Source organism: Dermacentor albipictus, unplaced genomic scaffold (assembly GCF_038994185.2).
Source record: "Dermacentor albipictus isolate Rhodes 1998 colony unplaced genomic scaffold, USDA_Dalb.pri_finalv2 scaffold_444, whole genome shotgun sequence".
In the NCBI taxonomy this organism is placed as follows: domain Eukaryota; kingdom Metazoa; phylum Arthropoda; class Arachnida; order Ixodida; family Ixodidae; genus Dermacentor; species Dermacentor albipictus.
Genome location: NW_027225998.1, coordinates 17,501 through 30,263, shown reverse-complemented (window position 1 = coordinate 30,263; position 12,763 = coordinate 17,501). Strand labels below are relative to the sequence as shown.

Here is a 12,763-nt window from a genome sequence, read left to right as displayed (position 1 = left end):
TGAGGTCGACAACGGATACATCGCTTTCGCCCATTCCAGCACGACCGAGTACGACGCCCTGCCACGTCCTTACGGACGAGGCTGGCAGGCGGCACAACGCCTGCGCGCGTGCGTCATACGAGCGGTACATGCCGAAACGGACTCGACACGTTCGAAAACCCAGCGCCAACCGAGTGCGACGCCCTACCACGTCCTTCGCCCAACACGGAGCTACTTATAGACGAGGCTGGCAGGCGGTGAACCGCCTGCACGCGTGCGGCGCACGAGCAGTTGCGTGGTAAGCGACCGTGTCTGAAGCCCAAAACACCACCGAGGCAAAGATCGCCTTAGCAGCGCGCCGCTTCAGCGGGCACCGCAGGGGCGACTAAAACCTGGCGGGAGGCATCGTCTCGTGTAGCGTCGCCCCTGCCCCAACTGGAGTGGCCCAGTCTTAAGGGGACAGAGACTGCGAAGCACTTGGACCGACGGCGGACTACGACGGAACGCTTCAGCTCGGCCAACGCTCTCGAGGGAGACATTTTCCGTCTCGCGGCAATTCTCCGCCGTGCCGTGCTCTTCTCGCTCGCAGACGGCGCTCTCGCGTCGAACCGCTTTCGGGGGCCACCCTTCTCCTCCCCGCTCCTCGCACGAATCTGCCGATTCCCATTCGTGCGACGAAGCCCGGAAGGGCGCCCACACAGCTGCGGTGACGTGAGCGAGCGACCAGCTCTGGAGCTCGACGTACTCCGAAGGCAAACAACGCAAATTGCGATCGCTTCCGACTCTCTCGCAAAGGTGCGCGCTACAAGGCAACAGACGTTCGCGCCTCGAGCTTGGACCGCTCTTTCCCTGCAGGTATCCGACTCCATCCTGCGGCGGTCTTGCCAGAGGCGCGCACTCGTCACGCTGCAGTAGTAATGCCTCGTTTCCGTCTCTTCGAAGATTTGGCACGACGGCTCGCCACCGTCTCCTTCTCGTGAGGTTGCTGGCGCGTGGCTTCAGCGCTCAACGTACTGTCCATGATGCCGACGCGGTCAAAACGAGTCGACGGACGCACGTTCCCTGTGCGCCGAAGGCTCTCTTGATATGTGATCCGACCCTCAGACAGACGAAGCCAAGGGAAGACCCAAGGCCGCAATGTGCGTTCAAAGAATCAGTGCTCAGTGTGTCCTGCAATTCACACCAAGTCTCGCAGCTGGCTGCGTTCTTCATCGACCCGAGAACCGAGTGATCCACCGCTTAGAGTCGTGAAAAATAGTTTGTTCAATTCAGTACAGTACAACCAGTGTTTCAGGCACGTGGCGTCTCCCTGTGTGTGGTTTCGAAGAGCGCCTTTCGGCGTGCGCTACTCCTGTTTCGCTCTTTCGTTCGGCGGTCACGCGTTTCCGCATGACCGCTGCTGATCCAACAGCCTACTCGAGACGAAAGACAAGAGCTTGGCGCGCGCGTACTCGCGCAGCTCTCCAAAGCCACTCGGCCAGTGCCAGGGACGGCTCTCTGCGCCGGAGCCACAACAAGTCTACTTGAGGCGGAAGACGAAGCCAGCAAGGGCCTGGCCGCAAGTGCGTTCGAATACGGGATTACAGTCCCTCGTCTGTCCGTACTTCCTCTTTCGACGTGCGGCGCCTTCCCAAAGCGCACAAGTCCGCAAACCGCAGAACGCTTCCGACGTAGCAAAGCCGCGTTTCCTTCGGTACTTCGCAGCAACGCCGCCTTTCCCTCGGCGGCGGGCAAATAGCCTGCAGACGTCGTCGCATTGAACCGCGAACTCGACACCTCGCGCGTCACGAGCGGGAGCCGACCGGCAGCCTCCGGCCCTTTCGGGCGCGGTGGAATTTGCCGCGGAGGACGGGAGAGTGCTTTAGGCCACGGTTCCTTCCGTACTTGGCAGCCGCACCCTCAATACCGCCGGTTCCATGACCGACCGAGCGCCGCACCGTTCCTTTAGTACTTGGGCAGCAACAAAGTCGGGTCGTTACTCCACACTCGCCGCAGGAAGCGACCGGCAGCCGCCAGCCTTTTCAGACTCGGCAGCGTTTGCCGCGGAGGACGGGAGAGCGCTCGCACCACGGTTCCGTGTGTACTAAGCGGCAGCGGCATTAGCTCTCGACCGTCAGTTCCTTGACCGACCGCACGCTTCGCCGTTCCCCTCGTACTGGGCAAGAGCAGCAGGTCGGGTCGTCTTACTCCCATTCCGCGCAAGAGTGCCGAGGCGGACTTCAGAAAGCCCACCCAACAGTGTGCGTTACGCCGTTTCTACCCGCGGGCGCGGCCAAGCCAACCGTCCAAGGTTGCAGCCGGCGTCCACTGGGCGCAACAAATTTGGCACGGGGCGCCCTTCGAAATTCGGGCAATCCCCGGCATGTTCGGGTATAGCCGTCCCCGCGTCCAAGCGGGGCCAGCGGCGGAAAGCGTCGGGCGCAGCGAGCTGCTTCACCCACACGGGGTAGAAACAATGGCGCTCGTCACCCTCGAACAATCCGGTAATGATCCTTCCGCAGGTTCACCTACGGAAACCTTGTTACGACTTTTACTTCCTCTAAATGATCAAGTTTGGTCATCTTTCCAACAGACCGGCGCAACCGAAAGGCCGCGCCGGACATCGGTCCGAAGACCTCACTAAATCATTCAATCGGTAGTAGCGACGGGCGGTGTGTACAAAGGGCAGGGACGTAATCAACGCGAGCTTATGACTCGCGCTTACTGGGAATTCCTCGTTCAAGGGGAACAATTGCAAGCCCCTATCCCAATCACGAAAGAAGTTCCACGGGTTACCCAGTCTTTTCAGACAGGGATAAAGACACGCTGCTTCCTTCAGTGTAGCGCGCGTGCGGCCCCGGACATCTAAGGGCATCACAGACCTGTTATTGCTCTGTTTCGTGCGGCTAGGAGCCGCTTGTCCCTCTAAGAAGGTTGTAAGGTGCTGGGAACCCCGCACCTATTTAATAGGCTAGAGTCTCGTTCGTTATCGGAATTAACCAGACAAATCGCTCCACCAACTAAGAACGGCCATGCACCACCATCCACCGAATCAAGAAAGAGCTCTCAATCTGTCAATCCTCCCAGTGTCCGGGCCGGGTAAGTTTTCCCGTGTTGAGTCAAATTAAGCCGCAGGCTCCACTCCTGGTGGTGCCCTTCCGTCAATTCCTTTAAGTTTCAGCTTTGCAACCATACTTCCCCCGGAACCCAAACACTTTGGTTTCCCGGAAGCTGCCCGCCGAGTCATTTGAGTAACTCAGGCGGATCGCTGGTTGGCATCGTTTATGGTCAGAACTAGGGCGGTATCTGATCGCCTTCGAACCTCTGACTTTCGTTCTTGATCAAAGAAAACATTCTTGGCAAATGCTTTCGCAGTAGTTCGTCTTGCGACGGTCCAAGAATTTCACCTCTAGCGCCGCAATACGAATGCCCCCGTCTGTCCCTCTTAATCATTACCTCGTATTCCAAAAACCAACAGAACAGAAACGAGGTCTTGTTCTATTATTCCATGCAAGTTTATTCAGGCGACTCGCCTGCGTTGAGCACTCTAATTTTTTCAAAGTAAAAGCACCGGCCTTCTCGAGGCACACAATGAAGTGCACCAAGAAAGGACCGGCATGATGTTCAGTCCGAGCCGTCGCATCGGGTAGATGCACTACTCGTCTGGAACTGAGATCCAACTACGAGCTTTTTAACCGCAGCAGCTTTAGTATACGCTATTGGAGCTGGAATTACCGCGGCTGCTGGCACCAGACTTGCCCTCCAATTGATCCTCGTTAAAGGATTTAGAGTGTACTCATTTCAATTACGGGGCCTCAAAAGAGTCCCGTATTGTTATTTTTCGTCACTACCTCCCCGTGCCGGGAGTGGGTAATTTGCGCGCCTGCTGCCTTCCTTGGATGTGGTAGCCGTTTCTCAGGCTCCCTCTCCGGAATCGAACCCTGATTCTCCGTTACCCGTAACAACCATGGTAAGCAAGTAACCTACCATCGAAAGTTGATAAGGCAGACACTTGAAAGAAACGTCGCCGGCTCGTGGCCATGCGATCAGCACAAAGTTATCCAGAGTCACCACACAATACGGGCCGAAACCCGATCGATCTTGGTCTAATAAAAGCACCCGTCGCCCAAAGGGCTTCAGGCTCACTGCATGTATTAGCTCTAGAATTGCCACAGTTATCCAAGTAGGAAGAAACGATCTAAGGAACCATAACTGATTTAATGAGCCATTCGCGGTTTCGCCTTATTTCGGCATGTACTTAGACATGCATGGCTTAATCTTTGAGACAAGCATATGATTACTGGCAGGATCAACCAGGTAATCGTTCAACTGCGCGTCCCGCCTGTCAAGCAGGCCGGACGCCGTTTTTGCGATGCCGAGGCCACCTTCAGGCGCCCCAGCACGCTTCGTTCTTGCAAAGAGTAGCACTTTGCACAGTCCGAGACGACGGCGTTCGAGCTCGCTACGGCGCCCTCCCCGAAGGGCCGGGTATCGCCACGCGGCAAGAAGCACGCAACATTCTCGATAGACTGGTTGTGTCGACTCGATCACGGCTTGCGGTTTCTCTTGAGCCCGCAGCACAGGTGGACCGACCGACACTTGCAACGTAGCCGAGACGGCAAAGCCGCCAGGCGACGGGTCACGCCCGCGCCTTCGGCGCTTTCGCATTTGACTCGTCCGAGGACGATGCGGAACACAACTCGATATCGTGGAGAAAGCGTCGTCCGACAACCAGCCCCTAACGCATCAAGCGGATGAGGCTGCAGACGTCAGCTGTGGGATCCACGGGAGCGATACCGGGGACACGCTTGACGGGCACGAAGCCCGCCGCATATCAAACACCCAGGTCGCTTTTGGGGGCGACTGCTCTCTGGGACCCCCATATAATAGCAGCGATAAGTTCCCAAATCTCCATGGGGCCGTACTCGTGCCACTTTCGACGAGCGTTTGGCGAAAATCGTGCCGCCTCGCAGCGCCGCGAGCGAGATGGAAAGCTTACGTCGGCAGCGCAATGCCGAAGTCGTGAAAGCGCAGCGCGTCGACCGAATGCGCGAACGGCAATCTCTCGCCTATGGACAGCGCGGTTTCCAGAACAATCGCCTTTCTGTGCCCCTACGGGGCCGCACGCTAGCGCGGCCCTTTCGCCGTTTCCGAGCACGAGTGCGACCGGCGCGGGCGGCGTGCTCGACACCCCGGCTGACGCCGTTTCGGACTTTGTCTCTTCGCGCGCTCGCGCCAACGCCGCGGCAAAACGACGACCTCTGCGCGGTTCTTTCCCGGTTCCCGGCGTGCTATAGTGCAGCCAGCCGGACGGTGGCGACGACTCAGTCGCGGCCGTGCGGTGGCTTGTACGCCAAAGTTGCGTGACGGGCGTCGAGCTCCCGCCGCGGCCCGGCTCAGGTGGTTTCGGACTTCTGTCTCTTCCGAGCGCTCGCGTCGTCGTGGGCACGATTCTCGAGTGCGGAGCGGTGCGCGGACACCACCACGAACACGCGCAAGCCGAAAACGGCACTACGGTACAACGTCGGCCAGGGCGGTACGGCCCCCTTATATGAGCAGCGATAAGTGACCAGATCTCCACGGGGCCGTACTCGTGCGACAAGGCGGCGTACTGCGCCGAGCCGAGCGCCAATATTTGGCCTTGGCACGGCCGATTTGAGCTCTCGCGATCGCCGCGGTACCGCCGCTCACCGATTCAAGGCACGCTAGCGCGGCCCCTTCGCCATTTTTCGAGTAAGAGTGCGAAAAGCGCGCGCGGCGTGCTCGTCGCCCCGGCTGACGTAGTCTCGGACTTAGTCTCGCTCACGCCGCCCCGGCTGACGTCGTCTCGGACTTAGTCGCGCTCACACCGCCCCGGCTCACGTGGTTTCGGACTTCCGTCTCTTCCGAGCGCTCGCGTCGTCGTGGGCACGATTCTCGAGTGCGGAGCGGTGCGCGGACACCACCACGAACACGCGCAAGCCGAAAATGGCACTACGGTACAACGTCGGCCAGGGCGGTACGGCCCCCTTATATGAGCAGCGATAAGTGACCAGATCTCCACGGGGCCGTACTCGTGCGACAAGGCGGCGTACTGCGCCGAGCCGAGCGCCAATATTTGGCCTTGGCACGGCCGATTTGAGCTCTCGCGATCGCCGCGGTACCGCCGCTCACCGATTCAAGGCACGCTAGCGCGGCCCCTTCGCCATTTTTCGAGTAAGAGTGCGAAAAGCGCGCGCGGCGTGCTCGTCGCCCCGGCTGACGTAGTCTCGGACTTAGTCTCGCTCACGCCGCCCCGGCTGACGTCGTCTCGGACTTAGTCGCGCTCACACCGCCCCGGCTCACGTGGTTTCGGACTTTCGTCTCTTCCGAGCGCTCGCGTCGTCGTGGGCACGATTCTCGAGTGCGGAGCGGTGCGCGGACACCACCACGAACACGCGCAAGCCGAAAACGGCACTACGGTACAACGTCGGCCAGGGCGGTACGGCCCCTTATAAGAGCAGCGATAAGTGACCAGACCTCCACGGGGCCGTACTCGTGCGACAAGGCGGCGTACTGCGCCGAGCCGAGCGCCAATATTTGGCTTTGGCACGGCCGATTTGAGCTCTCGCGATCGCCGCGGTACCGCCGCTCACCGATTCAAGGCACGCTAGCGCGGCCCCTTCGCCATTTTTCGAGTAAGAGTGGGAAAAGCGCGCGCGGCGTGCTCGACGCCCCGGCTGACGTCGTCTCGGACTTGGTCGACGCCCCGGCTGACGTAGTCTCGGACTTAGTCTCGCTCACGCCGCCCCGGCTGACGTCGTCTCGGACTTAGTCGCGCTCACACCGCCCCGGCTCACGTGGTTTCGGACTTTCGTCTCTTCCGAGCGCTCGCGTCGTCGTGGGCACGATTCTCGAGTGCGGAGCGGTGCGCGGACACCACCACGAACACGCGCAAGCCGAAAACGGCACTACGGTACAACGTCGGCCAGGGCGGTACGGCCCCTTATAAGAGCAGCGATAAGTGACCAGACCTCCACGGGGCCGTACTCGTGCGACAAGGCGGCGTACTGCGCCGAGCCGAGCGCCAATATTTGGCTTTGGCACGGCCGATTTGAGCTCTCGCGATCGCCGCGGTACCGCCGCTCACCGATTCAAGGCACGCTAGCGCGGCCCCTTCGCCATTTTTCGAGTAAGAGTGGGAAAAGCGCGCGCGGCGTGCTCGACGCCCCGGCTGACGTCGTCTCGGACTTGGTCGACGCCCCGGCTGACGTAGTCTCGGACTTAGTCTCGCTCACGCCGCCCCGGCTGACGTCGTCTCGGACTTAGTCGCGCTCACACCGCCCCGGCTCACGTGGTTTCGGACTTGCGTCTCTTCCGAGCGCTCGCGTCGTCGTGGGCACGATTCTCGAGTGCGGAGCGGTGCGCGGACACCACCACGAACACGCGCAAGCCGAAAACGGCACTACGGTACAACGTCGGCCAGGGCGGTACGGCCCCTTATAAGAGCAGCGATAAGTGACCAGACCTCCACGGGGCCGTACTCGTGCGACAAGGCGGCGTACTGCGCCGAGCCGAGCGCCAATATTTGGCCTTGGCACGGCCGATTTGAGCTCTCGCGATCGCCGCGGTACCGCCGCTCACCGATTCAAGGCACGCTAGCGCGGCCCCTTCGCCATTTTTCGAGTAAGAGTGGGAAAAGCGACCGCGGCGTGCTCGACGCCCCGGCTGACGTCGTCTCGGACTTAGTCGACGCCCCGGCTGACGTAGTCTCGGACTTGGTCTCGCTCACGCCGCCCCGGCTGACGTAGTCTCGGACTTGGTCTCGCTCACGCCGCCCCGGCTGACGTCGTCTCGGACTTAGTCGCGCTCACACCGCCCCGGCTCACGTGGCTTCGGACTTGGTCTCTTCGAGCGCTCGCAGCCAGGTCGGGGCCGACGCCGACGTCTGCGTGGGGCTTCAACGATTCCCGGCGCGACGCAATGCAACTGCGCGCAGGATGCCAGCGACTCCGCCGTGGCCGTGCGGCGGTGTACACGCAGAAGTTTCGTGAAGGGGTATCGAGCTCCCGCCGCCCCGGCGGACGTGGTTTCGGACTTTAGCGCTCGCAGCGATCTCGCGGCGATCGCTGACGTCTGCGCGGTTTCAGGTGTGCTACGATGCAGCAGTCTGCCGCACGACAATTTACGGAAGCGAGTGCATTCCGCCCCGGCGGACGCGGCAGCGGACTTTGTGCCTGCGGGAGTGCTCTTGTTGCTGTAAAATTTGAACGGGTGCAGCTGCGCGAAGCAAGTGTACACATTTTCTCTCTCTCTCTCTCTCTCTCTGCCTCTGAGGCGACTGTAATTTTAATTTAAATGCAATTGGAGGCGGGAGCAACCTGATGAGAGTAGGCGGACTTCGGCACACCTTGTAGTTTAGAAATTGTTTTCAAGCTTTGAGGACATACACAATCGCGCCATCTGCTTTCCCCGTCTCTTTGGCACTTCATAGTGTGTGCAGCATGCTCTGCATTCCAAAGAAACGCGCCTGTTTCTCCCCCTCTCTCACGTTCTTCTTGTCTTTCTTGCTGCTCTTGTGAGAAGTTGCTATGCTCTTTACTCGCTGTAAAATAGAATGCTTGCGCGAGCCAACAACTTGCGTGTCTTTCTTTTTTTTTGTTGTTGTTGTTTTTTTCTCTCTTCCCAAGACGTTTCTGCCATTATTCACTAGCTCTCGTTCTTAGTATGCAACGGAGCGTTAGCTCGCGCCATCTACCTTTCTTTCTGTATGGCGAAGGCCGTAGGTTTTCCTAGTTCCGCACACAGATGGCGCGGATGCGTTTTCGCGCCAGTTTCGAACGACCTCGCTGTACACATGTTTCTCATTTAAAAGTTTCAAAGGGGCTTGCGAAAGGGCGTGGTCCTTTTTTCTTGCGCAAGGCTGAGCTTTCCAGCTGTGCTTAAGCTATGCTAGCATGTGTGCGTATGTGTGTGTGTGTGTGTGTGTGTGTGTGTGTGTGTGTGTGCGTGCGCGCGCGCGCGTGCGTGCGCGTGCATATGTGTGCGTGTGTGTGTATACACGCACACGGTAAAGATGATGGGGTAGCGCTATTTCTTTCTTTCTTTCTTTCTTTTTTAACAACACCTGTGCTCCACATGGCGATCTTCCTGCCCTCTATGTTTCCGGTTGGAAGGAGTGCGCAGCCTTTTCTATATTTATTTATTTTTTTTTTTCATTCTCTTTCATTCGTACATGAGGCGCGCTACCTAATTCTAGCGGTCGAATCGACACGTTGCAATCCGTCCCGGCCTGTGCCGTATGAAAACTTTCAGTGGGCCTTGCGGTAAATAAAAGGAAATGAGGGAAATGCGCGTAGTGTATTACACTTGCGCACGGGCTTGAAACGAAGGCCTCAAAGAAAGCCGCCTTGAGCGGTCGCATTCAGACGGAAGTAAGCATTCCCCTTGCGCGTGTTTTCCGCTCGCCTGTTCCGTTTTCTACGAGGTTGCCTTCGTTGGTTTTGCCTTGCGAACAAGCTTGCGCTCGGGTCTCGTTTCTACGCGACGGCGTTTCGTTAACAGTGAAAGACTGAGGCGTCGCGAGTTGATTCGCGAGATAGAGAGCATAGAGTCTCTAGACGGGCTGGGTTTTATAAGATTGCCCACGCTGTTGCTGAGGTTACCAATGTCGCCAGGGCACCCACAAGGCAGTGGTACAATGGAGTGAAGTGAAAGACATCGCTTCTCGGCCTTTTGGCTAAGATCAAAGTGTAGTATCTGTTCTTATCAGCTTAATATCTGATACGGGTTCTATATGGACCCACGATATTAAACCTATTTTTGGAAGTTGGCGGAGTGCTTGAAGCCTGCTTCACCTCCGCCGCAGGTCGGCCCGGTATTGCACTACCTCCGGGATCGGCCCCCGCTCACTTAGGTGAGACTTCATTCAATCAAAATGAAGAACACAAGCTCGAAGCGAGCACTCACGTGACACGCACCATTCCCATACTATACGCAACGATGCCGGTGTTTCTGAACGATTGTCTGCTGTAATGAGCCACTTGGGGGGGGGGGGGGGGAAGGGTGATTAGCCGTGGGTTTTGCAATCAATGTAAGTCCCACTCAAAGCCAACACTGCATTTTGGAGTTCACTATCGCTTTGATCCGTAAACGACAGCAAGCTCGCCCTGCGAAAATCCGCTGCCCTAGTGGAAGAAAGGTTCCCTATGAAACAAAAATGGAGTGCCCGATTTCCGGCAACATTTTCGCTGCAGTGGGACCGAGCGCCTCGAAAACAAACTTGTCGTATGGCCAAGTGTGGCGAAATATATTCAAGGGTTCAGAGGTGCCTCAGCTTTCCAACCTGTATGTTATGAATACCTGTTGCTACCTTTTCGTCATCATCATCCTGCTGGCTACGACCACTGCAGGGCAAAGACCTCTCCCATTATTCTCCAAGCACCCCGGTCACGTGTAAGCCCGGTCACGGTCGCCGTCTAGTGCCTGCGCCCTTCCTAATCTAATCTGCCCTCCTAAATTTCCGCCACCCCGTGCTACGCTTCCCTTCTCTTGGAATTCAGTCGGTAACCCTTAATTGATGATCTTCCCCCCACATTGCATGCCCTGCGCACGCCCATTTCTTTTTCTTGGTTTAAACTAAGGTGTCATTAGCTCGCGTTTGTTCGCTCACCCCCCGAATCTGCTCTATTCTTATCCCCCGTAGCGCTACACCCATCATTCTTCTTTCCAAAGCTCGTCGCGTCGCCCTCAGTTACCCTTCGGTAATCCTTAAGGTCCTTCGTTGCGGCACTCGCGGCATCTTTCTCATTTAAATAAGGCTATTTCGTTCAGTTTTGGGGGAAAACTCAATGAGCTAGGCGCGATTGTGTCCCCGGCGCCGCTCTCAACAAGATGGCGGCGCCCAGGCTTTTTGCCTGGTGGTTCGGCTTGACGCAGAACACGCCTGCAGGGCAGTGAAGCCGCATTGAAGGGGCAACGAGCGGCGCAGTGAAGCGCATGCTCGGGCGAAAAACGCGAACATCAGCCAAAAATACAACCAAATGGCCAAATACGAATTTCCGTTATGGGAAATTGGAGTTCAGTTGGCGCGTTGCGCTCGCCTAAGGTAAAGAACATAAATGCGAGTGCCACATCAGCCAAGTCAATGCTGAGGATCGCGTATCATTTCTTATTTATTTTTCCCCTTGCCTCCTGGCCTGCGTGGCCCTAGCGCGCATGCCCACGAAAGTAATGCAATAAGGAAAACGCGAAATCATGCGGTGACGGCTGTATCATATCCATTGTGCGTGCTTTGTTCTTTTTGGACTACAGTGGTGTGCGTTATGAGAAAGTTTCAGTGACCAGCGAACCTATATTTAGAACCACATTTACGGTTACTGCTAACAAGCTGCGGGTAGGTGTTTTTTTTTTCTTTCTTTCTTTTTTTCGCTACCAACGATGGGTTATCGCAACCGCGATCGGTTGTGCTAGACGCGTTCTTGCCAAACGTTGGCTCTATACGCGACCCGTGACGCGTGGTCGGCACATTCAAGCAGTCCATTGCAAACCGTTCCAAGAAGAAGGATGCTAGCTCCACGTTCCGCCGGGAGCGCTAGTTCGAAGATTGTACTTTTAGACCCTCGAGGAAGCACCGCCATCCCACGTTTTCTATAACGCGCTAAGACTCAGAGCGACAGCGACCACTTGTCTTTGTCAATATCTCGGACACACTTTTTTTTTTTTCTTTAATCCAGATCGTCAGACGAGCCCGCGTTCACGCGCACTCGCTCTCTCCGATAAGCAGGGTAGCTCGGTTGGGGTGTTGTAGGGCCTCGCGCATGCGCTGCTGAGTTCGTCGCTTCGCCGGCCGGTCGACGCTGGCGCGGTACTGGTAATCAACTTCGACGGGCATGGTGAAACGTCACTGTGAAACGTCACGACTAGCAATGCAATGTGTTTGCGAGCAATCGGAGAAATGAGAGAGCCCCTGTAGATTAGTGGAAACGTTCCTCCAAGTATTACGTTTGCAATTTGCGCCTACGAACATGAACTAGACAAAGGAAATGATCTGTAGCCGCCTTCACTTCATAAAATTCCCGTACGAAGAAATTTGCGTGCGCACGTGATCTCCCGCATGAAACCAGACGATAGGTTAATTTTAGCCGTTCATTTCGATTTGCCGAATGTAAACCGGAACACTTTCTCCACGCGCTCTTGAGGTTTGAATGACAATCAATGACATGCTTTTTTTATATATTTTTGTTTGTTCTATCTGGAACCAAAAGAATTCAGAACGCCATTTCAATCTTAGATTCGATTCACGCCTTGCGTTACGTCACCCCTGGCATATCTGATGAACACGCTCTGCTGTTAAGCTTCATGATCACGGCATTAAAAGTCGCCACTTCCCGAACGTTTATCGAGCCGATGATGAACCGTATGCTGGATTCTTATTGTAATGAGTTTATAGAAAGTTTTATACTTCTATGGCTAGCTTCAAGGAAAGGAAAAACATCGCTCAGCATTGTATAACGCATAACAACAACAACGAAAAATCTGCAGGTTATTCATACTACAATGAGAACACTAGGAATACTGAAAAAGATGAAATCTAGACATGCTGCAAGGAGCCAACAAATGCAATTGAACCAACGAACTGAACTGCAATTATTTCATCAAGACATGCCCCGAAAAAACGTGGCCACTATCAATGCTCATTTCAAAGCTGTTTTTTTTTTTTGTTTGTGACGGATAATAATTATCTTCCCAATGGCTGATGTGAAAATTTCAGAGCGCGGCATTTTCGAAATCTCAAGGCCCCGGCTGCTTTCTCTCTTCTTTAAATATGTTCCGGGTGGCAGATGGA

At 56.2% G+C, this 12,763-nt stretch overlaps 3 non-coding genes across 3 annotated transcripts; 1 reads left to right on the top strand and 2 right to left on the bottom strand.

Annotated features, from left to right (window-relative positions):
- Window positions 1–1,073: 1,073 nt before the first annotated feature.
- LOC139053976 (5.8S ribosomal RNA) lies at window positions 1,074–1,226 on the bottom strand. The gene has a single exon (XR_011510934.1). It is a non-coding gene; the product is annotated as a 5.8S ribosomal RNA (ribosomal RNA).
- A 1,237-nt stretch (window positions 1,227–2,463) lies between these two features.
- On the bottom strand, window positions 2,464–4,278 carry LOC139053974 (small subunit ribosomal RNA). Its single transcript, XR_011510932.1, has one exon. It is a non-coding gene; the product is annotated as a small subunit ribosomal RNA (ribosomal RNA).
- Window positions 4,279–9,635: 5,357 nt separating this feature from the next.
- Window positions 9,636–9,827, top strand: LOC139053978 (U2 spliceosomal RNA). The gene has a single exon (XR_011510936.1). It is a non-coding gene; the product is annotated as a U2 spliceosomal RNA (small nuclear RNA).
- Window positions 9,828–12,763: the final 2,936 nt, after the last annotated feature.